Raw genomic sequence first — 27,246 nt, 5'->3', positions numbered from 1 at the left:
TGTAATCCCGGTCCTCTTCTCAGTATTAAAAACAGCAAGGAGCTGTTCTCCGAAAGCAACCCAGAAGTACAAACCAAGTCAGCCAAACTCAGCAACAGTAGATTGGTCTTGGCTCCCAGGGGCACTAGTTAGAAGCCAGAATGATTGAAATGCTTCCAATCCAGGCATATCAATATGTTCTTGGAACATTAACGGCCTAGGGCACAAAATTCAATCAGCACCTACTAGTGACTTCTGAAAGGAGCACGATATCATTTACTGCAGGAAACCAGGGCAGTCGACAACATACCTATAGAAGGCTATCTCGAATTTGCGTAGTTTGCAACAAGACAGTCCAAGTTCGGTAGGCCAAGCGGCGGCCTAGTTATTTACGTGTCAACCAAACTATCTCTGCATACCAAGCAGCTGAAATTCAAGGAAGATTGGCTCCATGGGTTTTTAATGGGAAGCGGACAGATCGAAAGCCAGTTGCTTCTTCTTAACCTCTACATATCCCCGCGTACCTCAGAAAAAGTCCAAATTGGATACCCTGACCAACATCGTATGTAATTTGCTTAGCGAGGACGGCAGTGTATCAAGTGTAATCTCAGGTGATTTAACACCAACCTTTACTGTATTTTTTTTGAGGACCCAGAATCGACTCTGCAAATGGTTCCATCACACCTAGTCACACAGTCAATTCCCATAGACAACAGACCATCTAAACTGGGGGAGTACGCAGTCACCCAGCTCAGCAGCATTGGTTACACCGTACTGAATGGTCGTTTCCCCATGGACACACCTCCAGCTTGGACACGATCCGACGGCCAAATTTACACTTTTGGGGATTTTTCACTAGGGAGCTTAGGAATCCTCCCACTGATTGAGAATTATTACATTGCACCACAAGGCGAGAGCGATCATCGGCCACAAATAATAACACTTCTCACGAAAATCCCACGCCACCAGGAGCTAGCCTACACCCACGTAGGCACCCACACAGAGAATTTAAAAAGATCAAAACGGTCTGCCGATAAGGCCCCCTCCCTGATGGAAAAATGCAGAGCACTCTTAAGTCAACAACCAGACATTGATTCCACAGCTATTAGCAGCTGAGCAAATTTTACCAACCAATTGTTACACGCAGTGCCTCCAAAGAGGAAAACTGGGCAGCAGGTATTTCGACCATACACTTCACCTGCAACAAAAAAATTAAAGCTTCACAGAAATCGAGCCCTTCGGCAAAAAATGAGGAGCCCAGACAACAAAACTAAGTTTCTCAACTATAAGAAAGCTCAAGCTGCCTTCAAGTCTGCCATACGCAGGGAAAAACGAGAGGCCTCCGATCAATTTTGGCTTACGCTCTTCCATGAAAGCAAGAAATCAAACTCAAAACAATTCGGGTCCCTGGTGAACAGGAGCCAGCGAGGCAGAAACGGCCATGGCACTGCAAACATCGGTGCCGACGAATGGACTCACTTTTTATCCTCTCACTTTAAGATCACTCATCACAAAGATAACTGCCCTACTTCACCAAGCATAAATAAAGCAATGATACTTTTCGTCCCAGCCCTTTACCCATTACCACATTTGAAGAGCCTGTACACACAAGTAGGAACAACATCGACTCACTTACTGAAAAGTTAACAGCGACACCAGAAGGAATAAAATACAGGATCTTACACTTAATAAAGAAAGCCAGGGCTGATGGCGCACCCGGTCCAAATGGTCTCCCCCAGGCCATGTTCAAATCAGATGTTGAACTTTGGTCAGAGCAATTGACCCCCTGTTTTTGGATTGTCGATCAAACAATGAAGTTCCTGAGTCCTGGAGAGGCGCTATCATCCATCCCATTTACAAAAGTGGGAAGAGAAACAACCCCAGTAATTATCGGATGATAGCCCTCCTCAACATGGAGTCCAAATACTACGCCAGTACTCTATTGGAAGATCTCCTGACCTAGGCCAATGAAACAAAGAGCCTCCCATTCAACCAAACAGGTTTCGTGGCCAAATCTGGAACAACAATCAATCTACTAACATTATCGGTCTTAATAGAGAAAGCAACCGTCCAACAAACTCAATTACACTGTTGCTTTGTGGATTTCAAAGCGGCCTTCGACCGTGTGCCCCGGGCCCTATTGTGGCAAAAATGAAAGGGCTGGGGAGTTCCTCAATCCTTGTTTCTAGCGATAGTTCAACTCCAATCCAAAACGTGGATAAGAATTAAGCTGGGTGAAGGTTCCCATGTTTCCAGGAAGATCGAGACCAGCAGTGGAGTAAAACAAGGTTGCGTGCTGGCTGCAATTCTTTTGAACTTGTTCATATCAGACCTTTCACCAATCCTTGATAGCGTCAATTGTCATCCCCCCCAATTAGATGGAGTACGTATCAGCAACCTCCTATACGCTGACGACCTGGTGCTGCTCAGCCATACGAAGGTGGGCTTACAGAGGCTACTTGATGAACTTCTCCCTTATATCAAAAACAACCTCTTAGAGCTGAACCTATCAAAAACAAAAACAATCACCTTTGGGAAACCGAAGAACACCTCATTACAAGTACCTGGGAATATTTTTAGACTCCAGAAGCTCATTTGCCAAGCAAAAAGAAGCACTAAGGACCAAAGCACCGGCTTTAGAGGCTGTGGCAACAACATTGTCAAAAAAACTATTAGTTCACAACTTTATCCCACTGTTAAAAGTGATGAAGGCAAAAACATCGAACTCTCTGACGTACGGCTAAGAGATTATGAAGGGAACCACAAACATTCTTCTAAACAAACTGACAACCAAAATCTTCAAATGAGCATTTCATCTGCCAAATTCAGCATCACCGGCACAAGTCCGCCTTGGATTTGGCTTACTTGACCACCATGGCGTAGAGGCTGGGGCATTTATAAAGCTTTGAAACAGACTGTGTCAAGCCCGAGAAGATTCACTGGAGGCTAGCCTTTGGCAAGAAATTCAGAAAAGTCATGCCAGTCACAGATATCAGCTCCAGTTGGACCAAAGTCTACAATTATTCGATATTAAGTAAATTATGGGGAACAAACCCCCCCAAGTCAGCATTAAAGTGAGCTATCAAGAAGAGTGCGAGGTTGTGGTCCTTTCACTCCAACAGGGCAACACGGTCAAAAAGAAAACACGCCTGGGCAGTAATCACTAACTTTAATCCAGGAGTCGAATCCCTTCATTTTTCAAGCACCTAGGCACTTTAATTGAAACTAAAGTTCCTGGCGCTGAGGCTGGGTGAATGGCCCTTTTTGAAAAATCTTCCTCAATGGCGCCAGAAAGACCAATGCAGGTTGTGCGGTTACCACACTGAGGAGTTGGAACATATAGTTTGCCTATGCCCAACAATGCTCTCTTTCAGACATTTATTATTGCGAGAAGAATGGATAAGACTTGGAAGCCGATCTTGCCACCAAGCCATAACAGCAGCCTTTAACCCGGACAACACAAAGCTGAATATCAGGTTAACGAAATGTATTATTAAAGCATTAAGCCAGTTGGAAGTTATCGGTCCGCCAACCCTGCCCCATTATTGAAGTGGGAAACTCCACCATTGGCCATATCAACGGCTTGTCAGTCAAAAACAAATTGCTGATTCGAATTTGGTCCGCGAGACTTTTAACAGCAGCTAATAAGCCAAGTAGAGCTTTAATTAAAAATGTAATCATTGTTTGTATCCATTTTAGAAAATGATGTCAGTGCTTTTATATTGTAAGGGTTTTTTATTTACCAACAATAAAGTTTTCAACACACTGAAGACTTGTATTTGAATTCTGCAAATTATGCTGATTTATTCTGTTATCAATATTATGGCCATCAATTTTTACATAAGACCAACACTCTGACACCGTTATTTAATTATACACAGTGGGAACATTGCCTGACACCTTTACAAGGGAGTTCAAACACCCAACAAAGTAAATTTATATATTTTTCTGGGTACAATCTTTCAGATCCATAGCCCTATTGTTATAAACTAAAGATGCCGTCGTGAACTAAGTTTATGTTGACACACACTAAATTAGTTTACTCCATGTCCTTCAGGAAGGATTTGTCCATAAAGGGTTATGCGCATTGGAAAGATGCAATTGTTTTAAAATGTATTTGGAGTACTAAAGATCGGCAAGGCACTGCAGCTTTGCATCATGCATGTCTGATGCCGTTTCAAATTTGATATTTAAATGAAATGGTACAACACAATACTTGTTTTGGTTTAGCCACTGCCAAAAATCTAAATATTTCGTCCATTTCATTATTGGCATCATATGATACATGGCAAACACACACCAACTACACAATTGAAGATTTGACTGTCATGTTTCAAAATGGTACACTCAATTCTTCTAATATTGACCCCTTGGGATGGTTACTCTGGACAACGAGCTCTAATGCATGCCAATTGCGTTTTCTGAATGCCACAAGAGGGTTTACACAAAGTAGACCTGATCCACATTTCCAACATTCCCATAGAGTTACCACATATTTAGTGGGTAAATTGTGTCAGCAATGGTTGGAATATTCCACACTTTCATCTATGAAACAACACCTTTCACTTTTGTCAGGTGACACTGATCTTGCTGATTTCCTTTTAGGTCCTAAATCCCCTCTAACAAAACGGTTTATTTATTCGGCATATAATGAATTTTGGAAACTATCGCTGATGGAAGCTGTGGTGCATCTCCACCAAATTGACCAGGCTCACTTAGAAAAAGTTCTTGCAGTAGTTGATAACAGCATTAATACATTGTTTTCCCGTATATATTCCTTGGATAATATTGCATCATCCATCATTGACATTGTACAACATGAGGTGTCTGTTTTGTATCATAGTCAAAATCAGTATCGCAGCGCCTTGGGGATCTTCTGTATTCTTCACCGAACGGCTGATTCTTGCTGAAGAGGGCCATTTGTGACCCTCCGCTCCAGGTACCCTTTTGGTTTTGCCTTTTTTGTGCTGTATTGGCCCTTCGCGACGATCGCTCCTGGGATGCTGCCTGTACATGCCTGACTTTGAAATGGTGGCCGAGGTTTCCCTCAATCCGCGTCGGCCCTCATCTCGCCGCAAGATTTGTTTGCAGTGTTATTGCGGGTCTCAAGGTTTGCCAGCGCTCTCTTCACTCTGTGGCCTCTTGACACGCTGTAATCTGCTCACTCATTCATTTTGGTCCACAAGTGTAGCAGCTGATGAAAAGGCTTTGACCAGGGTGATCCCTAAAACACGTTGATTTGCTGTACTTTACCTGCAATATTGTTGCCACCAACACTTGCTGTATTGGGGTAGCTGATTCCCATGCAGCTAAGTCCAGCGAACTGGCTGTCAATTCCCCCTACAGCCATGATGGTCTTTCTTAACAGCCCAACTCTCCCTAAAATGGCTGCCATGAATGGGCCTTCCACAAAAGCACTCCTCCTCCCCTGGTGGGGGGGGGATCCAGCTTTTGTTCCCTGGAGATTCAGAGACCCCTCTGAGAGTGACCACAGCGACAAGAGAGACACACTCAGAGGATTGGGAATGGTCCCACTACCACTGGGAGCACAGCACCGTGCACTGTGACCGGCGCACTCGATGGAACATCGGACGATGCCCCTAGGTGGAATCCAGAACCTTCTGTATGTACTGTGGTGCCTGAGCAACCTTGGTCGATGAACGGTGGAGCTGTCCTTTGCAGCTACATGAGTTTGGCTCTGGTTCACTTCTCGGCCGTCACCTACCCAGCCAGACATCGGACATTGTTTTCCTCGTCTCCCCGTTGTGTTTCTTTCCCCTCCCCTGCCTCCTCCTTCCATGATTCTTTGTCTGCCTCCCCTGTTCCAGCCTGACTTTCCTGTCTCCCCTGAATTACTTTCCCCCTTGACGTTTTTTTCTAATGTTTATGCTATGCATTTGTAACTCATGCATCTACATTATACTGTTCCCTCTCTATGTTATGCGATGCTCCAGCAACTGATGTAACTTTGTAACTATGTTCTGAAACAATGCCCTTCCTCATGTAACGCGCTCTGATACTTCCGGGCCTAACCAGCGCTATAAAAAACTTTTCAAATAAATAAATCAGTTACGTTCTGTAATGCAGTTTGCTTGGACATTGCAAACACTTAAAAATGGAAAAGTGCCATGGGAATATTTGAACGCTTCTTCACTGTTTTTGCCATTTAATTTGACTGATAAACAGAAATTAATGTGAATGAAAGACGCCACACACACATTGTTACATATTGAGCAATTGGAACAGTTACCATTTTCTGTAGCAGAGACTGATTCAGCAGTATGGTTAAGTCATGGGGTTATTTCATTGCCTATTTCACTTTTTCAGTTCACGGCCTGCATGAAGCACTATCCGGTTGGTAGATTTGAGCCCCTCGGCGATACTAATATTCATGAATTATGGTCGTTACCTTTCACCTATAGATGTCAGTGTGTGGATCAGGAAGTTTTCCTTACAGGGGAGGAGTGCGACTCCACAGTAGGACATTCCCTAGTTTGTAAACAAGTTAAGCTTCATGGAGCCTGTAACGTTTCAGCCCCGAATCTGGCTTGTTTTTTAAAAGGTACCCCTCTCCCAGCTATAATTCCCGCACTAACTTTGCTTTCAAATGGCAGTTATCTTATTCTAAATAACCATGACTGCTGCAGTTTACGGGCAGACGTCCCGTATATAGTAACAGTTTCACAACATGTTACATGTTGCAGCAAATTCCTGTTTCCATCCTGCATGGGATTGTAGATAGTTTGCTTTGGCCTTCCATTCCAACTTTGAAAACAGATTTCAATAAACTAAGCAAACTCAAAGCGCTAATATTTCATCAAGAAGTGGCTGTCATATCAGCTGGAGAGACCTTTGAAGTGCAGGTGGTGAGAACCGCAAGTGAGATACACTCGCTACTCAACATGAATCTCCCACTCCATTTTGGAGAATTAATACACCAAATATTTAATGTGTCTAATACAGAGGGCCTTGCCCGCTTTTTAAAACTCATGGAACCCGGCCTTGTTTCTTCCTTTCAGACTATTCTCGGAGTAATTCCAGCCTTTATTCATTCTATTTTTTCCATCGCCTTTGGAGGGTTACCCCTGGTGCTCCTGTTGATTTGTGGCGTCCTTGTTCTCCTATTATTGCTTCGCAATGGCTGCTCGATCTGTGGAGCTGCCAAACCTGGTCCAGTTGCAACTGTACCTTCATTGAATGCTGCAGCTTTTTGGGGCTATGCCAGTGAAGTCCTTTCCCATCAACTATTGGCTCACCTTCCGTTATGCCTACTTCACCTATGTGCAAACTGCGTTCCACTGCCTCCGGTGCCCTTTTTAATGGGCCCCGGATGTCTGCCTCTCCAATACCACCCACGCTGCCCTGGATTATGATCTTTTATTGGGTCAGTTGAAGGCCCATGACCAGATATGCGGCAGGGGTAGGCGTTTGGTGTGTGATCCCCCACTTGGACCAACAGCGGACATGAGTACCTGTGCTCATAGACGTGCATTTCATCGAAGGTGACGCAGGTTGCAGTGACATGCTCCTAACCACCACTAGATATGAGGAGCATGTGTGCTCGTACAATCCACTCAACTGGATGGCATACCTTTATATAATGGAAGAAACAGACTTGTAAATGGGGGCTACTTACCCGTGAGGGTCTTAAGACGTTGGGGGAGGTGGGCTGCTGGTCGGACTGGGTGGAGGATCATTTGAAGAGCCAGGTCTTGAGGTCCTTCCTGAATTGGGTCAGCCACGCGGATTGCCTGAGGTGCAGGGGCAGGGTGTTCCTGGTCTTGGCGGTGAGGCAGGAGAACAACCTTCCTCCTGTTCTGGTCTTGTAGATCCTGGGGACGGGGTGAGGGCGTGTTGGGAGGATCAGAGTTGTCTGACGGGTACGTGGAATGTGAGGCAGTGGTTCAGGTATGCTGGTCCTTTGTCGTGCAGAGCTCTGTAGGCGTGAGTGAGGAGATTGAAAGTGACTCTCTTGTTGACTGTGAGCCAAGTGGAGTTGTCAGAGGTGTTGCGTGATGTGACTGTGTCAGGGGATGTGGAGGTCCAGACTGGCTATAGTGTATTGGACATTCTGTAGTTTCTTGATCAGTTTCTGGGTTACGGCGGCATAGAGTGTGTTGCTGGTGATGAGTGCATGGGTGACATAATCTCTGGATTCTGTGGGGATCCATCTGAATGTCTTTTGAAGCAGGCAGAGTTTGTGGAAGCAATCTGAGGAAACTGCGTTGATTTGGCAGGCCATAGTGAGCGATAAGTCAAGTATGATGCAGAGGTTGTGTTCATGGTCTGTCAGGTGGGGGGAGATCCCAGAGCGGTTGGCCACAAGGAGTCATCCCAGGCTGAAGGGGTGGGTCCCAGGATGAGTATTTCATTCTTGTCCAAATTGAGATTGAGGAAGCTGTCTTTAATTCAGGTAGCAACGACCTACATTCCACTGTGAAAGTTGGTTCTGGCGGTTGTGGGTTAATTGGTGAGGGACAGGTTCAGCTTGGTGTCGGCATAGGAAACAATGTTGAGTTTGTGACTATTGACGATGACTGCGAGGAGTGCCATGTATACGTTGAAGAGGGTGGGGCTCAGGGAGGAACCCTGGGGTACTCCACAGCTGATCTCCATGGGTTCTGAGAGGAACGGCATTAGTCTGACCTGTGAGGAAGGAGTGGATCCAGTCCAAACCTTTTTTCGTGGATGCCGGCGTCCTGGAGTCTTGTCATTAGGGTGCAGTGGGAGACGATGTCAAAGGCAGCTGAGAGGCCTAGTAGGATGAGGAGTGCGGTCTCGCACCGGTCGAGGAGGGCGTGGATGTTGTTTGTGGTGGCAAGGAGTGCAGTGTCTGTGCCATGGTTGCCTCAGAGTTCATCAAAACAAATCACATCCTGGACACCTCCCAATCTGAGAGTTGGGTATTGATGGCCTTCTCTATGACCTTGGCTGGGAAGGGGAGGAGTGAGATCGGTCTGAAGTTCTTGAGGTCTGTCAGGTCTGAGGATGGCTTCTACAGCAGGGGGTTGATCTCGGCGTGTTTCCAGTCAAGTGGTATTTTCGATGGAGCAGTTGATGGTGCGGCGAAGCTGGTGTTGATGGCGGCCGGTGCTCTGTGGAAGATGCGGTACAGGCAGGGATTCGTTGGGGCACCTGAGTGGATGCTCTTCATGGTCTTGAGCGTGTCCCCTGTTGTTAGCGAGGTCCAGCAGAGCATGTTCTGTTGGGGTGCAGCTTGGTTGTGTGTGATGTGGCAAGTGTGGAGGCCGGGTCCAGGGTGTCGCAGCTGTCATAGGTCTTCCTGATCTTGTGGTGAAAGAAGGTGCCAAGTTCCCGCGGGGAAGGTGCCATTCACTGGGGCCCAGCCTCTCTTTTGGGTGCCCTGGTCCTACCCAGGTCACCCTGTTACTTTTGTTGGGGACCGCAGGGAGAGCATCAAGGCCCCTGCAGTCCCTGCTAGCTCCCCACCTTCTACGGGAGATGGCATTGCTTTTACAGAGAGGGAGCTACTGAAAATGCAGATCCCTCTCTGTGAAAGCAATTCTTAATGCTCCAGCTTGCTGAAAGCAGATTACAGTTTGCCATAGCGTGGCAGAAGAGGTCCGGCTTTGTCACCGGGGGTGGACATCCAGGGATATAGCAGGAGTCAGCCCTGAGTGGTGGCATTAATCCGGCCCCATATTGGCTCCATGAGAGGGGCAGCGCAGCGCCCTCCTTTCTTCAATTTTGCCCCAGGGAGGTGGCGATCCCCGGGGTTGCGCAGGGGCCGTGCACTCCTGGCATTCCAGTTAGCAAAAGCCCTGGAGAGGTCACTGTCCCTGGAGCTGTGGGGGGTCCGTGTGGCCTCCCCGCATTGATGAAAATTAAGGGCTCAGGGAGGTGATGGCTGCTAGTGCAGTGGGGGGATTCACGTACGCCCCACATAGTTAAAGGGTAATGTCCGGGGAAGTAGTGGTCCCCTGGGTAGGTTCAAGAGGCACCCCTATTTATAAGTAAATAAGCCCTGGGGAGATGGGGGTCCCAGGGCAGTTGGGGAGGCATTGCGGGCCTCCCTTGCAATTATTTGAAAACAAACCCCAGGAAGAAGGTGGTCCCCAAGGCTTCAGGAAGCCCCAGGAAGGGGGGGCCTGAGTGCCCCCATTTATTATTAAAATGCCCCAGGGACCTGGTCCACCCGGTGGCAGATTAGAAGCAAAACGCAAGAGCCTGTCGGGATGGGACCTCCCCTCCCAAGAGGCCTATGGGGTCAGGGTGTTTCTACCCTGTCCCCTTTTCTTTCTTTAAAAAGATTTTTATGTGACTCAAGCCGAGTCACAATATGATCCTATGGAAATTTCTATAGGGAAAATGCATTTTGGGGCCCCCTTTTTGTTAGCCCCTGCTTGACGGATTGTCCTGAAACTTGCAAGACAGGACCTGGAGTAAGCGTCTCATTAGTTATGAAAATTTCGTTAGGATTCGTCAAACAGTGGCAAAGTTATTGGCAAATGAAAGCACGCTCTTCCTTTGGAAACTAGCTCTTAACTATAACTACATACGGGTGACCATCAGTAGGTCATTCATATATATATATATATCGCCCAAAACTGGCCTTTTAAATGCAGCACCTGTCGTGCTTGCAAGTTTGGGGTGAATACCACGTCTTATTCTTCCGCTTTTTCAGATACACTCATCAAACTCAAGGGACACTATACGTGTCGCACGGAGTTCGCTGTCTATGTTTTAAAATGTGTTTGTGGGTTGAACTACGTTGGTAGCACTAAACTACAGGTTTTTACTTGCATACTACAGCACCTCCGTCCCACTGTCAATTCTGATCCTACATATCCCGTTGCAAGACATATCAAATTAGAGCACAATAACAATGGCAATGGGCTCCAATATTTTGTCATTGATAGTGTGCCCCTCAATAGACGAGGAGGAATCCGGGAGAAAAAGCTTAGGCAGTTGGAAACTCAATAGATTATTGAACTCGACACTAAGGCCCCCCGAGGACTGAACATCTGTGAGGATTTACATCATTTCCTGTAGTTTTGCAATTTAAGTTTTTTAGCCATTACACATTTTTATCTGTTGTTGAATTAGTTCCTTCGATTTTATAACTTTTACCTAAAGTTCTTATCCACCTCTCATGAATTTTGGTTTTATTTTTTTATCTATGACATTTTGCTGAGGGAACTCAGTTTGGGTTTGATTGCCTTTCTGCAGTATGTCTATACGACATCAAGTCAGGCATATCTTTGTCAAACTGATACATTGAGTTTCCATTATTCATCATCTACATGATATAATAGGGGGATCCCTGAACAGTATTTCTATTTCTGTCTGTTCTTTTCGGGACAACAGTTTCAGGATCACAGGCAGTAGACCATCCACTTTGGTCTACTTATGATGTTATATGGAGTATCGAAGCTGCCTTTCCAATTAACTTTTTTATTCTCACTTTAGTACCTTTGCACACTTTTTTGCACATTTTCACATTCATTGTTTACATAAGCACTTAGCACTTTAGGCTGGATAGCATCTGATTACTTAAGCATACAATTGATATTTAATCTCCTCATAATATCAATGTGTTTATATTTCGATTTGAGTATTTGTACTCTCATTTTTGCACTTTTGGATTTAATAGCATTACTGGGATATTTTAGAATTATTAAACACATATTTTTTTTAAATTCCTATATATTCGTAATATGTTCTTGATGTTTACATAATTTATTATTGCGTTGGTGCATTTTATATTTTATGTCATTCAGGCAGGTTATGTTTATATCTAACATTCGTGACTATGATTTATTTGAATTTATGTCATGTAAATATCAATTATGCCTCTAGAACGTATTTCCTATTATTTCCCTGTATTTATACATGTATTCTGCTTTATCAAAATATTAAGGCGATAACATTTTCAAGTGCAGGATTTTGCTTCTGGCTTTTCCCATACAAAATATTTCTTCCATGTCCATCGTGTCAGCTGACAGACTATCATGTGGTATTTGGGTTTTCTATATTTGTGTCACTAGCCCGTCATGCGCTCATGTGATCAAGGCCACTGTGTTGGCCGAAATGCGTCATGACCGCATTGCACCTTTAAAACTTGGAAAAAAAGGACATTTTTGACAAGCAGAATCAGCGCATTGGAGTTGTCCATTTCTCGTTTCAGTGCCGGATAGCACCATTGAGTGGTAATTGAATATATACATATAAATTCACTTAAAAAACCATAGGTTTCACACATGTTATAGTTAGCTGGACATTTCACTCATAAAAAACCAATGAAATTCCCCCGTTATAGTTACTGCAGGCAACTATAACTCACGCGACCGCAATCCTCTGCTGATGACGTCAGATATTACATCACTGTATTTAGACACTGATTTACCCATGTCTTCTTCCATTAATCTTTAGCTATGTATATATTACAAATATTTATTTTTCAGAAAGACACATATGTCATTATGTCATCAGTGATGTAATATCTGACGGCACTGAAACGAGAAATGGACAACTCCAATGAATTTGCAAGGTTTTTTAAATGCTAATTCCTAACTATAACGTGTGCGAAACCTATGGTTTTTTCAGTCAATTTGTACGGTTTTTTAAATGCTAATTTATTTATGTATTATTTTTTATATATATTTATTTTACAATAAACTACGTATTAAAAATGAATCTTATTTTTTTTAAAAAAAAATTTGGGGGGGTTTTTCAGGGTGCGCGCACTGTGCGCGCACCCCGTGATTTAAAAAAAAAATATATATTTTTTTGCCTTCGGGGTCCTTCAGGGACCCCCTGACAAAGGCTAGGGGGTCAGGAACTCTCTACCCTGCCCCCTTTTCACGTTCGCCACCTTCCTTTTTCACTCTCGCACTGAAAACAAACAAAATGGCGGCCGACACTTCCTGATTTCGACCGATTCGAACGTTGACTAACATGTAACCACCAATCAGAATTACGCTCGCGCACGTTAGGGTGCTCGCACGGTGCGCGCACCCTGCGCGCGTATAGATATATCTATGCTTTTAAATGCTATTTTCTCCGGAAATACTGAACAGATTTACACCAGACCTGCAAAAGGCACTTCCTTGACCTTATGGCTACCTCTCTGCCAAAGTTCAAGTAATTCTGTTCAGCCGTTCGGGCTGTAGCTGCGACTAAAGGTCCTATGGAAAAATGCATGGGGAAAACGCGTTTTGGGACCCCCTTTTTTCTCGGCCCCCGCTTGACGAATCACCCCGAGACTTTCAGGGTAGGAGCTGAACGGAGCGCCCCATTAGTTTTGAAAATTTCGCGAGGATTCGTCAACCGGCGCCAAAGTTATTCAAAATAGAATTTTGAGATTTCCTATGGAAACACGGTCCTAACTATAACTATCTACTGGCGACCGCCAGTAGATAATATAGATATATATATATATATATATATATATATATATATATATACAGAGAGAGAGAGAGAGAGCTATCTCTCTCTGGCGACATATATATAAATATATATACATATATATATATATATTCACTGAAAAAACCATAGGTTTCAGGGGTGTTATAGTTAGCTAGACTTTTCACTTGTACAAAACCATTGAAATTCCCCCGTTATAGTTAGTTCAGCTAACTATAACTCGCGCGCCCGCAATGCACTGCTGATGACGTCACATATTACATCACTCATGACATGGTCAGTGACATCACTCATGACATCACTGATGACATCTCAAATGACATCACTGATGACATCATCCAGTGAATGTGTTTTTCTGAAAATTAAATATGTTTTATATATGTATATCTCAAGGTCGATGGAAGAATAAATGGGTATATAAGTGTCTAAATGGATGATTTGTTTTTGAAAAATTGATTGTGTAACTGACTGATTAAGTGTATCATAGTGAATACATGGCTTAGTGAGTAATGTTTAAATATGTAAATATCTGTATCAGTCTCTCACTTTGTGTATAAGTGGCTGCATGGGTTGGTGAGTAGCTACATGGGTGTCTATATAGGTTATTAGTTGGTTTTTTGAGTATCAGTCTGAGTGTCTGCATGGTTCGGTGGGGGGTATTACGTAGTGCATAGGTGCATGAATGAGTGACTCACTGTTTGTATGTGTTGAACACAGCATGTGTGCAGGACTGTATGGGTGGATGAGTGTGTGTATGGGTGTGTTAGTGAGTGAATGACTGTCTCAATAGTGTCTTTATGAGTAACTACATATGTTTTAAACTAGTATATGTGACTATTGGTGTATATATGTGAGTATATGTGAGAGTGAGAGATTGAAAGAGTTCCTGTATGAATAAGTATGTGTTTCTATAAGTGATTGTTTAAAAGACTAAGTATGTGTAAGTTTCCGTAGAAGTAAGTATGGTGGTGTGTGTATAACTGTATATGCAAGTAAATGTATGTTTGATTCTTTATTAGCATGAGTGACTATGTGTGTGAGTAACTCTATGGATGAGTGGCATTGTGTAACAGGATGTATAGGTGTATGAGTACATATGATGAGTGAGTACATGTATGAGTGACTGTATAGGACTGTTGGTGAATGAGTGGATGTGTATGTGGATCTTAGAATTACTGAAGAGGTTGTTGTAACTGGTATTGGTATGTCCATTGTTTTGAAAATTTTAGTCTCTATTTTTGAATGTGTGTATCAAAGGTTATATTAGGGTGAGAGGAGGTCTGCCACTCTATCACAAGGATGATGTCATCAGTGATGTCATCAGTGATGTCATTTGAGATGTCATCAGTGATGTCATGAGTGATGTCACTGACCATGTCATGAGTGATGTAATATGTGACGTCATCAGCAGTGCATTGCGGGCGCGCGAGTTATAGTTAGCTGAACTAACTATAACGGGGGAATTTCAATGGTTTTGTACAAGTGAAAAGTCCAGCTAACTATAACACCCCTGAAACCTATGGTTTTTTCAGTGAATTTCTGAGGTTTTTTAAATGCTAATTCCTAACTATAACGTGCCTGAAACCTATGTTTTTTTCTGTGAATTTCAAAGGTTTTTTAAATGCTAATTTCTAACTATGCCTACAGAGATAGGACATGTGAAGAAAGAAGAAAAAATGCAGAGAAAGAAACAAAAGAAGTGCAGAAAGAAGCAACAGAAGTCCTCAAATACGAAGATAAGTGCAGGAAGAAGGATAACGTGCAGAAAGAACAAAAAGAAGAGCAGAAAGAAGCCTTGTTGCAAAATCATCCTGTACCCTCAACTTTTTCAGACGGATACTGGTGGTAACTGAGTCTGACTAACCAGTCCTAGAGCCAGTGCTATGTTAAAAGACACTTAGAATACAGTGAAAACACCTACATACACTAGGGAACATTATGCGTTGGGGTCCCCCTGTGATTAGCATGACCTCCTCTGTAAGCCCCTAGTGTATAATAGGGCATGGGGATTAAAACTACCTCTTAAAACAGGCCACAGGGCGTTTTTGCACACGTTAACTCAGGCCCCGTCCCCTCCCTTCACCACTGTGTAAACACGCCCTGTGTCCATTTTTAGTTGAGAGATTAAGTTCATTTGAATCCTCACACGTTTTGGTGCATAGTTTATACCATACACTATATCTAGTTTTCATTTTCAATCGTGCTCTCAGGACTACTCTCAGAATTACGCTCGCGCACGTTAGGGTGCTCGCACGGTGCGCGCACCCTGCGCGCGTATAGATATATCTATGCTTTTAAATGCTATTTTCTCCGGAAATACTGAACAGATTTACACCAGACCTGCAAAAGGCACTTCCTTGACCTTATGGCTACCTCTCTGCCAAAGTTCAAGTAATTCTGTTCAGCCGTTCGGGCTGTAGCTGCGACTAAAGGTCCTATGGAAAAATGCATGGGGAAAACGCGTTTTGGGACCCCCTTTTTTCTCGGCCCCCGCTTGACGAATCACCCCGAGACTTTCAGGGTAGGAGCTGAACGGAGCGCCCCATTAGTTTTGAAAATTTCGCGAGGATTCGTCAACCGGCGCCAAAGTTATTCAAAATAGAATTTTGAGATTTCCTATGGAAACACGGTCCTAACTATAACTATCTACTGGCGACCGCCAGTAGATAATATAGATATATATATATATATATATATATATATATATATATATATATATATATATACAGAGAGACAGAGAGACAGAGAGAGAGAGAGAGCTATCTCTCTCTGGCGACATATATATAAATATATATACATATATATATATATATATTCACTGAAAAAACCATAGGTTTCAGGGGTGTTATAGTTAGCTAGACTTTTCACTTGTACAAAACCATTGAAATTCCCCCGTTATAGTTAGTTCAGCTAACTATAACTCGCGCGCCCGCAATGCACTGCTGATGACGTCACATATTACATCACTCATGACATGGTCAGTGACATCACTTATGACATCACTGATGACATCTCAAATGACATCACTGATGACATCATCCAGTGAATGTGTTTTTCTGAAAATTAAATATGTTTTATATATGTATATCTCAAGGTCGATGGAAGAATAAATGGGTATATAAGTGTCTAAATGGATGATTTGTTTTTGAAAAATTGATTGTGTAACTGACTGATTAAGTGTATCATAGTGAATACATGGCTTAGTGAGTAATGTTTAAATATGTAAATATCTGTATCAGTCTCTCACTTTGTGTATAAGTGGCTGCATGGGTTGGTGAGTAGCTACATGGGTGTCTATATAGGTTATTAGTTGGTTTTTTGAGTATCAGTCTGAGTGTCTGCATGGTTCGGTGGGGGGTATTACGTAGTGCATAGGTGCATGAATGAGTGACTCACTGTTTGTATGTGTTGAACACAGCATGTGTGCAGGACTGTATGGGTGGATGAGTGTGTGTATGGGTGTGTTAGTGAGTGAATGACTGTCTCAATAGTGTCTTTATGAGTAACTACATATGTTTTAAACTAGTATATGTGACTATTGGTGTATATATGTGAGTATATGTGAGAGTGAGAGATTGAAAGAGTTCCTGTATGAATAAGTATGTGTTTCTATAAGTGATTGTTTAAAAGACTAAGTATGTGTAAGTTTCCGTAGAAGTAAGTATGGTGGTGTGTGTATAACTGTATATGCAAGTAAATGTATGTTTGATTCTTTATTAGCATGAGTGACTATGTGTGTGAGTAACTCTATGGATGAGTGGCATTGTGTAACAGGATGTATAGGTGTATGAGTACATATGATGAGTGAGTACATGTATGAGTGACTGTATAGGACTGTTGGTGAATGAGTGGATGTGTATGTGGATCTTAGAATTACTGAAGAGGTTGTTGTAACTGGTATTGGTATGTCCATTGTTTTGAAAATTTTAGTCTCTATTTTTGAATGTGTGTATCAAAGGTTATATTAGGGTGAGAGGAGGTCTGCCACTCTATCACAAGGATGATGTCATCAGTGATGTCATCAGTGATGTCATTTGAGATGTCATCAGTGATGTCATGAGTGATGTCACTGACCATGTCATGAGTGATGTAATATGTGACGTCATCAGCAGTGCATTGCGGGCGCGCGAGTTATAGTTAGCTGAACTAACTATAACGGGGGAATTTCAATGGTTTTGTACAAGTGAAAAGTCCAGCTAACTATAACACCCCTGAAACCTATGGTTTTTTCAGTGAATTTCTGAGGTTTTTTAAATGCTAATTCCTAACTATAACGTGCCTGAAACCTATGGTTTTTTCTGTGAATTTCAAAGGTTTTTTAAATGCTAATTTCTAACTATGCCTACAGAGATAGGACATGTGAAGAAAGAAGAAAAAATGCACAGAAAGAAACAAAAGAAGTGCAGAAAGAAGCAACAGAAGTCCTCAAATACGAAGATAAGTGCAGGAAGAAGGATAACGTGCAGAAAGAACAAAAAGAAGAGCAGAAAGAAGCCTTGTTGCAAAATCATCCTGTACCCTCAACTTTTTCAGACGGATACTGGTGGTAACTGAGTCTGACTAACCAGTCCTAGAGCCAGTGCTATGTTAAAAGACACTTAGAATACAGTGAAAACACCTACATACACTAGGGAACATTATGCGTTGGGGTCCCCCTGTGATTAGCATGACCTCCTCTGTAAGCCCCTAGTGTATAATAGGGCATGGGGATTAAAACTACCTCTTAAAACAGGCCACAGGGCGTTTTTGCACACGTTAACTCAGGCCCCGTCCCCTCCCTTCACCACTGTGTAAACACGCCCTGTGTCCATTTTTAGTTGAGAGATTAAGTTCATTTGAATCCTGAGGGTCCCTAGGGTCCAACTAGCCCACTAGGTACCTCCAGTAAGTGCCACAGAGCTGCGTTGCAGAGAGGTGTAAAAAGTGGCACGGCCTGGACCACCTCTCTGCAATGCAGCTCAGTGGCGCTTACTGGAAGCACTTGGTGGGCTAGTTAGCCCCCAGGGGCCCTCAGTATTGAAGGGAAATTATATCCCCAATTTAAAACGTGCCATAGTGCGTGTTTGCACACGTCACCTCAGGCCCCGTCCCCTCCCTTCACCACTGTGTAAACGCGCCCTGTGGCTGTTCTAAGTTGAGAGATTAAGTCCCCCTGAATCCTAAGGGTCCCTAGGGTCAAACTAGACCACTAGGTACCTCCAGTAAGCGCCACAGAGCTGCGTTGCAGAGAGGTGTAAAAAGGAGCTTGGCCTCAGAACACCTGGCTGCAGCGCAGCTCCCTGGCGCATACTGGAGATGCCTGTTGGGGGCGCGTTTGCAGAGTGCTGCACGGAGGGGGCATGGCCTCCGGCACGATGCCAGTCTTTTATTTATTTTAGTTTTTTAAGAAGGGGGGCTGTTTGGTTCCCCTTCTTATTCTAATTTATTGGCCCTGATGACCCCATCCCCCAGGGCCAGTCTCCTAATTATATTTTTTTGACCCCAATCCCCAGGGCCGGCCACTGTTTTTTATTATTTTTAAAAAATATATATTTATAGACACACCTAGGACATGCTGGACAAACCGTACGTACCTATCACCATGACGATTTGCGTGATATTCATTAAAAGGCGACTATGCATGCAATGAATCCACGTGGAATGTATTTACACCACTAGTGAAGCTCTGACATGTCTGATGCCCTACCGTGCCTAATCCTGGTAGACACCCTTGTCGTTTATTTATACAAACATGGGTAGCTATTGACGGGCACATTTAATACATATGCACACCAAGCCATTCAAAGGGGATTCGACAAAAATTCGACCAAAACTATGCAAGAAACCCCCCTCACGGTTAATAAAACACACATCCACTGCCGGATGTGTAATACTTTTTATTTTACTCTCTGGAAAGGGGACGAACATCACTTGAGAGTCACAGCGTGCTCCTGACAGAGCCCAATGCTGTGTTACACCCACCATTGCCTGCCGAGTGCCACACACCTCTGTGTTGTATTCCACTAGCTAGTGCATATGCTATGACACTCTCTAGCCCATGTGCACTGTAACACCACCCCGTGAATATGTCATGCCACACTTGTCTTCGCACGGGTTATATTGCCCCATCTAACGTGCCTTTCTAGATGCCTATGTTATAACGCACAGTGCTATGCCATACATATTACAATCTGGGATCCATATCTTTGTCACAGTGCATATGCAACGTTACACTCCCCAGCACATATTTTATATTACAACTTTAGAGACTAGTTAGGTTACACAACACTGCCCTGTGCATATTACACTCCAAGGCGCATATCGCATAGCACGCGCTAGTGCCTGTGCTATCTCGCGCTCTCCAATGAATCTGTCATTGCGCACAATGTATTGCATATAATATTTCACGCCCGGTTCATCTTATATCACACGTTTTGGTGCATAGTTTATACCATACACTATATCTAGTTTTCATTTTCAATCGTGCTCTCAGGACTATGTTCTATATAACACTGTGTTCACCTACCCTTTTCACGGGCATTACATTTTGCGATAGGGGGTGGAGGGTCAGGGGGTGTTTCTGCCAAGTGAGCCCGGAGTCACAGTCACAAACGTCCTCTTCTTCCTGAATAAAAGTGAGATTATGCTGCATACTTGTTCATATTTTAAGTAGTTCGCACAGACACAATGTTTAAAAAACAATAAAGTTCCTAATACCCGCCTTCTCTGAACAGTTAGCTTGCTGCCCCATCCCCTTCCTCCCTATCCTCTGTTGTGTGAATCCATGGACTAGCCTCCTCCCTCCTGCCATGCATGGTCGGATGTGCTGCCACTGCCCTCAATTTAGTGTGATGTACCAGTCCACTCCTCCTGCCCTCCATTGCCCAATTCTATGCCCCATCATTGACCTCCTGCTTAAACTCTGTGCTTAGCTTGCTGCCCCTATTCTCCTTCCCCCTGCCCTCCGATGTCTTTGTGCATGCCCCTGCTCCATCCTTTTTGCCCACCATGTCCCATGGACCTGCCACTCCTATCTACTCTGAGTGTTCTGTTGAGCTGCCACTCCCCTCCCACCTGCCTAGCATTGTCAGATGACTGTAACCTGTCCCTGCCACCTCCACCCTGCCTGTCCACATGCCATGCCCCTATCCTCTTCCTCCTGTCCTACATGGTCCATTGTACTGCCACACCCTTCTGCCCTCCCTGGTCTGTTGTGCTGCAACTGCTCCTCCTGCCTGCCCCGTGTGGTCTGTTGTGAGGTCCCTTCCCCTGAACTTTCTTGTCTGTGCACAGGTCCTGACCCTTCCTTCTATCCTCCATCGTCCTTTGTGCATGCCCCTCCACCCTCCTTCTTGCCCATCATAGCCATTGTGCTGCCACTAACCCTCCCACTTGCCATGCATGGTCTTCTGTGCTGCCATGGCCCCTCCCACCTTCCCTGTGTGGTCAGTTAGCTGCCCCTGACCCCCTCCCACCTTCCCTCCATGGTCTGTGTGTATGCCATCACAGTCTCACTGTTGCTCTTCATGGTGTGTCTTGCTTCTAGTGCCCATCCTGCCTGACCTCCATGGCTATCTTGCTGCTCCTGCCCTGCCCCCCTGCCCCCTTGCCCCCAGCCCTACTCCCTCCCTCCTGGCTTGTCTGTTCCATTGTAATGCCCCTGATCAGTCCCTCCTGCCCTTTATGGTCTGTTATACTGCAGCTTTCTCTCCTGTCTGTCCATTATGGTCAGCTCGCTACCATTGCCTCTTGCCCCTCTGTTCTCTGTTGTCCATGTGCATGGTCCTGTCCCCTCCCTCTTGCTTTCTATGGATTGTTGTGCTGCACTCCCGTCCTGCATGCCCTGTGTGGTGTATTGTGCTGCTGCAAACCCTGATGCCTGCCCTGCAGGGTCAGTTTGGTGCACCTCTCCATGTCCCTCCTGTCCTCTGTTATCCAAGTCCATGTCCCTATCCCATTTCCTTCCATGATCCAATGTACCATACTTGCGAACATTTTGAACTTGGTAAGAGGGAGATTTTGAAAAAAAACTGGGGTATTGATTTTCCCCTTTGAGTTACATTGAAAAAGAGGATATTGTAGACAGGAGACAGATCAAATAAAGCCCATTTGAGCTTAAAAACATTGGACGTTTCCTGGCTGAATCGGGTCTGTTGGCATGTATGGTTGTACTACCATTGCCTCTTCCTTCTGCCCACAATGGTCTATTACATTGCCACAGCCTTGAAGGAGGGTAGATTTTGTATCACAGGGGGCCCCTGGCCCGTTCTGTCCACACCTGAAGTATGAGACCCTTGTCCTTGCCCTGCCAGCTGCATTTGTAGGCCGTATTAAATTGACCAGCGGGTCCTGTGTTGCTATATAATTATCCTGAGACATCCTTACCACTCAGCCAGCATAAAACCCCTGTGTAGGCCCTTCTGTTCAATATGTAGGCCTCTTTGTTAAATTGACCATAGCTCTGCAATTTTAGTGTATAGCAGTCTGAAGGCAGGTCTGCGAGGCCTTCTGATCCAAACTAGTAGCCCCCACCCTACCCGAGTGCTCCGTGCTCGGTATCAAAGTTTAACATCCCCCTGAAGCTGTCGACATACAGTAGGCTGCATCCTGGACTGGTACTTGCTTCCTGGGCAGGTTTCCCGCTTTTAAGGAAGTGGCAACCGCAGAGCGTCAAGTTAGGAGAACTGAGGAGATTTTATACATGAATATATTGAATTCCCGTACAATACCCATTATTTTCTGCTTGCTCTATGGAACTTACGATAAGCGATTGGCCTGAGAGACTGACCTTTTCACCCAGTCCATTGTCAGCATTAAGTGGGTAAATGACGAAATGTCTGGTAAAATCTGCAGACGAAGCTTTTGGGTAGCATACGTAGGTAGATGTAGCGTGCAAAGGAGCCCACAAAATGATATAAAAAGGGAGCACCCACAGATATCGACGGACTACCTCGCCGTCTGTATGTAGGTTAACAGGCAGTGCAGGTTTTCCCCAAGAGCTGGGAGCTCTTGTCTTCCTTTGCTTAAAATGTCTTGCTCTGCTTTGCTTGAAGTATCTTATTCTATTTTACCTATATGAAATGTCATGTTATGTTTAACCATTGTTCTCTTTACTTTTGCATTTAAAAGATTTTGTATTGTAATTGCAGGAATGCTTGCTCTAAGAGTAAACGTGAGTGTTCCTAGGTAACATTTTCCTTGGTGTAACTTGTTTCTCATGATGCATTTATAGATGTGTTTTCTCTCTCTCTCTGTCAGTACATTAATTGAGATACAGAGAATATTATGACAGCTGTATGATTATCTGGATTCTGTATTTTGTACTTTATGTCTCTATTCTGCGGTTTCTTTGAAGTTGCATCTTCTCATTAAACTGCCATTGTATTCTGCCTCCAATTCCATGTCTCATATGTCTGTTTTCTTCATTTTTGGAGCAAGCGTTCCTAGGCACCCCGGCTCAAATTAAGGTGCCCCTTTTGTCCCTGACTCACTCTCCTGCTCAGTTCTGTGGTGGCTCCCGGGGATCTGGGGACCGCCCCTAGCTTCCTTGACCCGTAATAGATCTTCCCTCCCACAGCCTCTCTTGCAAGTCCTGTATTGTTGGTTTGTTGCCCCTGCCCCCCTTTCCACTGCCCTCCATAGTCTGTTGTGCTTCCACGGCCCTTCCTGCCTGCTCAGTGTGGTTAAATTGTTGCCTTTGCACCCTCCTACCTGCCTTCAATTTTCAGAGTCCGTGCCCCTGGCCTCTGCCTCTCAACAGTATCCTAATGAACAACTAGATTGCTAACATTCTATATTTATTACAAAAGTGTGGAACGCCTGATATCATCTTGATGTAATCAAAACTGTAATACCTAGAGCATTTCCTTTAGAAATTACATATATGAGAGGGTCTTATTGGCATCAAAATTATGGTTAGTGCTCTAAAAGACTAAAATAAGGACATATTTTCTGAGTTTTCAAATAGCGACAAAGCACTTTTAAATTATTTGTTATCTTTATGTTTTTTTATCCAGTTGACCACTTGATTAAATGTTGCACTTAGGGGAGAGGATGTGGTGTTACTTCCAGAACTGCAGACTTTGCAACTGGGGAACCAGGTTGAAGTTTCTGCTTCAGCTAGACATTCTGTGATTCTGGTCAAATCACTTAGTCTCCCCATGTCTACAACCAAAATGAATTTGTTCTTGTGTGATGTAACCAATGCTCATGTAAAGCACTCCAATACCTGACAAGTCTGCACTATATAACACTGCAAAAACACAAAATAATAAGTGTTTTGCACACTTCTGTCATTGGGCTATATTTGGGCTACATCTGGGTGATTTTGGGCTACATTTGGGCTCTTTTGTCTCCGGTGGCCATCTTGGGAGATTTATTTGTTATGAAGTTTCCTAATTTCCTCATGTACTGCAGTCTCCTCAGTAGGAAATGCTTTCAGTTTTTTACTTTGATTCCATCATGAAGGTATTCAGATATGTCACACATTTGCCATAAATTCTGAATGTTAGCACTCTAGTTGCTCATTAGATCACTGTAGTAAAACTACTGCACCATGGAAGTCTGCTCCTGGTATTAAAAGTGCATGTTTCAGTCTGCATGTCAGAATTTTTTAATGAAATAGAAGAGGATTTGAGAAGTCACTCAAAATGTGCCCTCATTTTCTTTCTTCAGCATTAATCATAATTTCTATGGCAAAATGAACCTCCTCATTGTGTTCCTTTTTAAATTAAATGTTTTAAGTGTTACCAGTTTATTCCAATCAAGATGGCTTCAGGTGTGCCTTACTTTTGTCATAATGAAGACAGTAAGCGCTCTAGTTGTTTTTAAGAACATTCTGGGACATTCTGTCATTGGGCTATACTTGGGCTACATCTGGGTGATATTTGGGCTACATTTGGGCTCTTTTGTCTCTGGTGGCCATCTTGGGAGACTTATTTGTTATGAAGTTTCCTAATTTCCTCATTTACTGCAGTCTCCTCAGTAGGAAATACTTTCAGTTTTTTACTTTGATTCCATCAAGAAGGCATTCAGATGTGTCACACATTTGCCATAAATTCAGAATGTTAGCACTCTTTTTGCTCATTAGATCACTGTAGTAAAGCTACTGCTCACCAGGGAAAACTGCTGCTGGTATTGAAAGTGCATGTTTCAGTCTGCATGTCAGAATATTTAATGAAATAGAAGAGGATTTGAGAAGTCACTCAAAATGTGCCCTAATTTTTCTTTCTGCAGCACTAATCATACTTTTTATGGAAAAATGAACCCCCTCATTTTGTTCCTTTTTAAATTAAATGTTTTAAGAGTTACCACTTTAATCCAAGCAAGATGGCTTCAGGTGTGCCATACGTTTATCATAAGTAGGACTGTTAGCGCTCTAGTAGTTCTTTGGAACACTCTGGGAAGCTGCAGTAGAACACAAAGGAATCAACTGACAGTCTCTGCCCTTGTTGGATGTACATGTTTTACTGAGAATGTCAGACTTCATTCTCACATGACTGAGAAAGATAATGTGAATTTACAGAAAATAAGCTCTCAGTTTAGCCTATAGATCACCTTCCAAACCTCTGTGGTAAAAGCATGAGAAAATATTTTTCTCTCAATCATGATATCCCAGCAGAAGGCTTTTTCACATGGTGAAATCACCTTAGAACATACCACAATTCCTAAAATGAGTATGGTACCATCAACAAATGATTTATAATGTAACTAAAGTCTTAAAACCTTCTATTAACTGCAATGCTTTTTAATGAGGTGCTATCATGTATATTGGTCCCAAGATGGCTGCCAACACTTCTTGGATGAAGTGCTGACAGCCAATCAGATCTCAGGATGAGATGTGTGGTTAGGCTCCGCCCACATATATATATGCTTTTAAATGCTATTTTCTCAGGAAATACTGAACAGATTTACACCAGACCTGCAAAAGGCACTTCCTTGACCTTATGGCTACCTCTCTGCCAAATTTCAAGTAATTCTGTTCAGCCGTTCGGGCTGTAGCTGTGTCTAAAGGTCCTATGGAAAAATGCATGGGGAAAACGCGTTTTGGGACCCCCCTTTTTTCTCGGCCCCTGCTTGACGAATCCCCCCGAGACTTTCAGGGTAGGAGCGGAGCGTAGCGCCCCACCTATTTTGAAAATTTCGCGAGGATTCGTCGACCGGCGCCAAAGTTATTCCAAATAGAATGTTGCGGATTTCCTATGGAAACAGGGTCCTAACTATAACTACCTACTGGCGACCGCCAGTAGGTAATATATATATCTATATAAATATATATATATATATTCACTTAAAAAACCATAGGTTTCACACACGTTATAGTTAGGAATTAGCATTTGAAAAACCTTGCAAATTCACTGAAAAAACCATAGGTTTCACACACGTTATAGTTAGGAATTAGCATTTGAAAAACCTTGCAAATTCACTGAAAAAACCATAGGTTGGATAAACTTGAACCGCATAGTTAATATCTTCTATAAACTTATAAACAGTTTAAAATATATATTTTTTTTAATGGATTTTCACGGTGCGCGCACCGTGCTCGCACCATGCACGCAACCCGCGATTTTTTGAAAAAAAAAAAATGTTTTCTTCACCCTCCTGACAAAGGCTAGGGGGTCAGGAACTCTCTACCCTGCCCCCTTTTCACCCTTCTTTTTCACACTCACACACAAAATGGCGTCCGACACTTCCTGATTTCGACGGATTGAAATGCCCACTGTGCTCGCACCGTGCGCGCACCGTGCGCGCACCCCGCGATTTTTTGAAAAAAAATAAAATGTTTTTTTCACCCTTCGGGGTCCTTCAGGGACCCCCTGACAAAGGCTAGGGAGTCAGGTACTCTCTACCCTGCCCCCTTTTCACGTTCTCCACCTTTCTTTTTAACTCTCACACACAAAATGGCGTCCAACACTTCCTGATTTCGACGGATTGGAATGTTGACTGACATCTAACCACCAGTCAGAATTACGCTTGCGGACATTTGGTGCGCGCACCGTGCGCGCACGGTGCGCGCATATAGATATTTATGTACTTTAACTGCAATTTTCTCAGGAACTACTGAACAGATTGACACCATATATGCAAAAGGCACATGCCTGACCTGAGGACTACCTCTTTGCCAAATTTCTAGTAATTCTGTGCAGCCGTTCGGGCTGTACCTTCGACTAAAGGTCCTATGGGAAAATGCATTGGGAAAATGTGTTTTGGGACCCTTCTTTTTTCTCAGCCCCCACTTGACGAATCACCCCGAGACTTTCAGGGTAGGAGCTGAGCGGAGCGCCCCATTAGTTTTGAAAATTTCACGAAGATAAGTCAACCGGCGCCAAAGTTATTCAAAATAGAATTTTCAGATTTCCTATGGGAACTCGGTCCTAACTATAACTATCTACTGGCGACCGCCATTAGATAATATATATATATATATACATGTGATCAAGACCATGGTAACGTGGTCGAAACGCGTCAGGCTGGGCACTTGCTTGTTCCTTACTTGATGCACTTCACTTTGCAATAAAAAAGTGAAATATTTGGAACTCCATGCTGTGTTGGCTGTACCTGCTTTTTGCTACTGAGGTGGTAGCAATAAGGACTGTGTTTGTTTCATATATATATACATATACACACTATACACTGACATATACTCATTTTTCATGAAGTACCAATGCAATTTCCCTTTGTTTTACAAGTTCCGGGTCTCCAGTTTCGCTGTGAGTGCCGCCGTAGCCGCTGGTATATAAATATATATATACAAGTTCAAAGTGTGCTTCAAAGACAGACCACATGGGGGCAGTACACAAAGCTGAGAAAGCATGTCAGTGTAGTTCCCCAGAGGATATGGGCATGTAAGGGTTAACCTATTATTGGACAGTGTATCAGAACAGAAAACTGGGAAACACAGCC

General features: G+C 43.5%; 1 protein-coding gene across 1 annotated transcript in view; it reads right to left on the bottom strand.

Annotated features, from left to right (window-relative positions):
* Window positions 1-27,246, bottom strand: part of LOC146859672 (astacin-like metalloendopeptidase) — a 113,121-nt gene that overhangs the window by 43,331 nt on the left and 42,544 nt on the right. The window lies entirely within an intron of this gene.

Source organism: Triturus cristatus, chromosome 3_1, assembly GCF_964204655.1.
Source record: "Triturus cristatus chromosome 3_1, aTriCri1.1, whole genome shotgun sequence".
NCBI classification, from domain to species: Eukaryota; Metazoa; Chordata; class Amphibia; order Caudata; family Salamandridae; genus Triturus; species Triturus cristatus.
The sequence above is the reverse complement of the archived record's forward strand: the minus strand, read 5'-3'. Positions and strand labels throughout refer to the sequence as shown.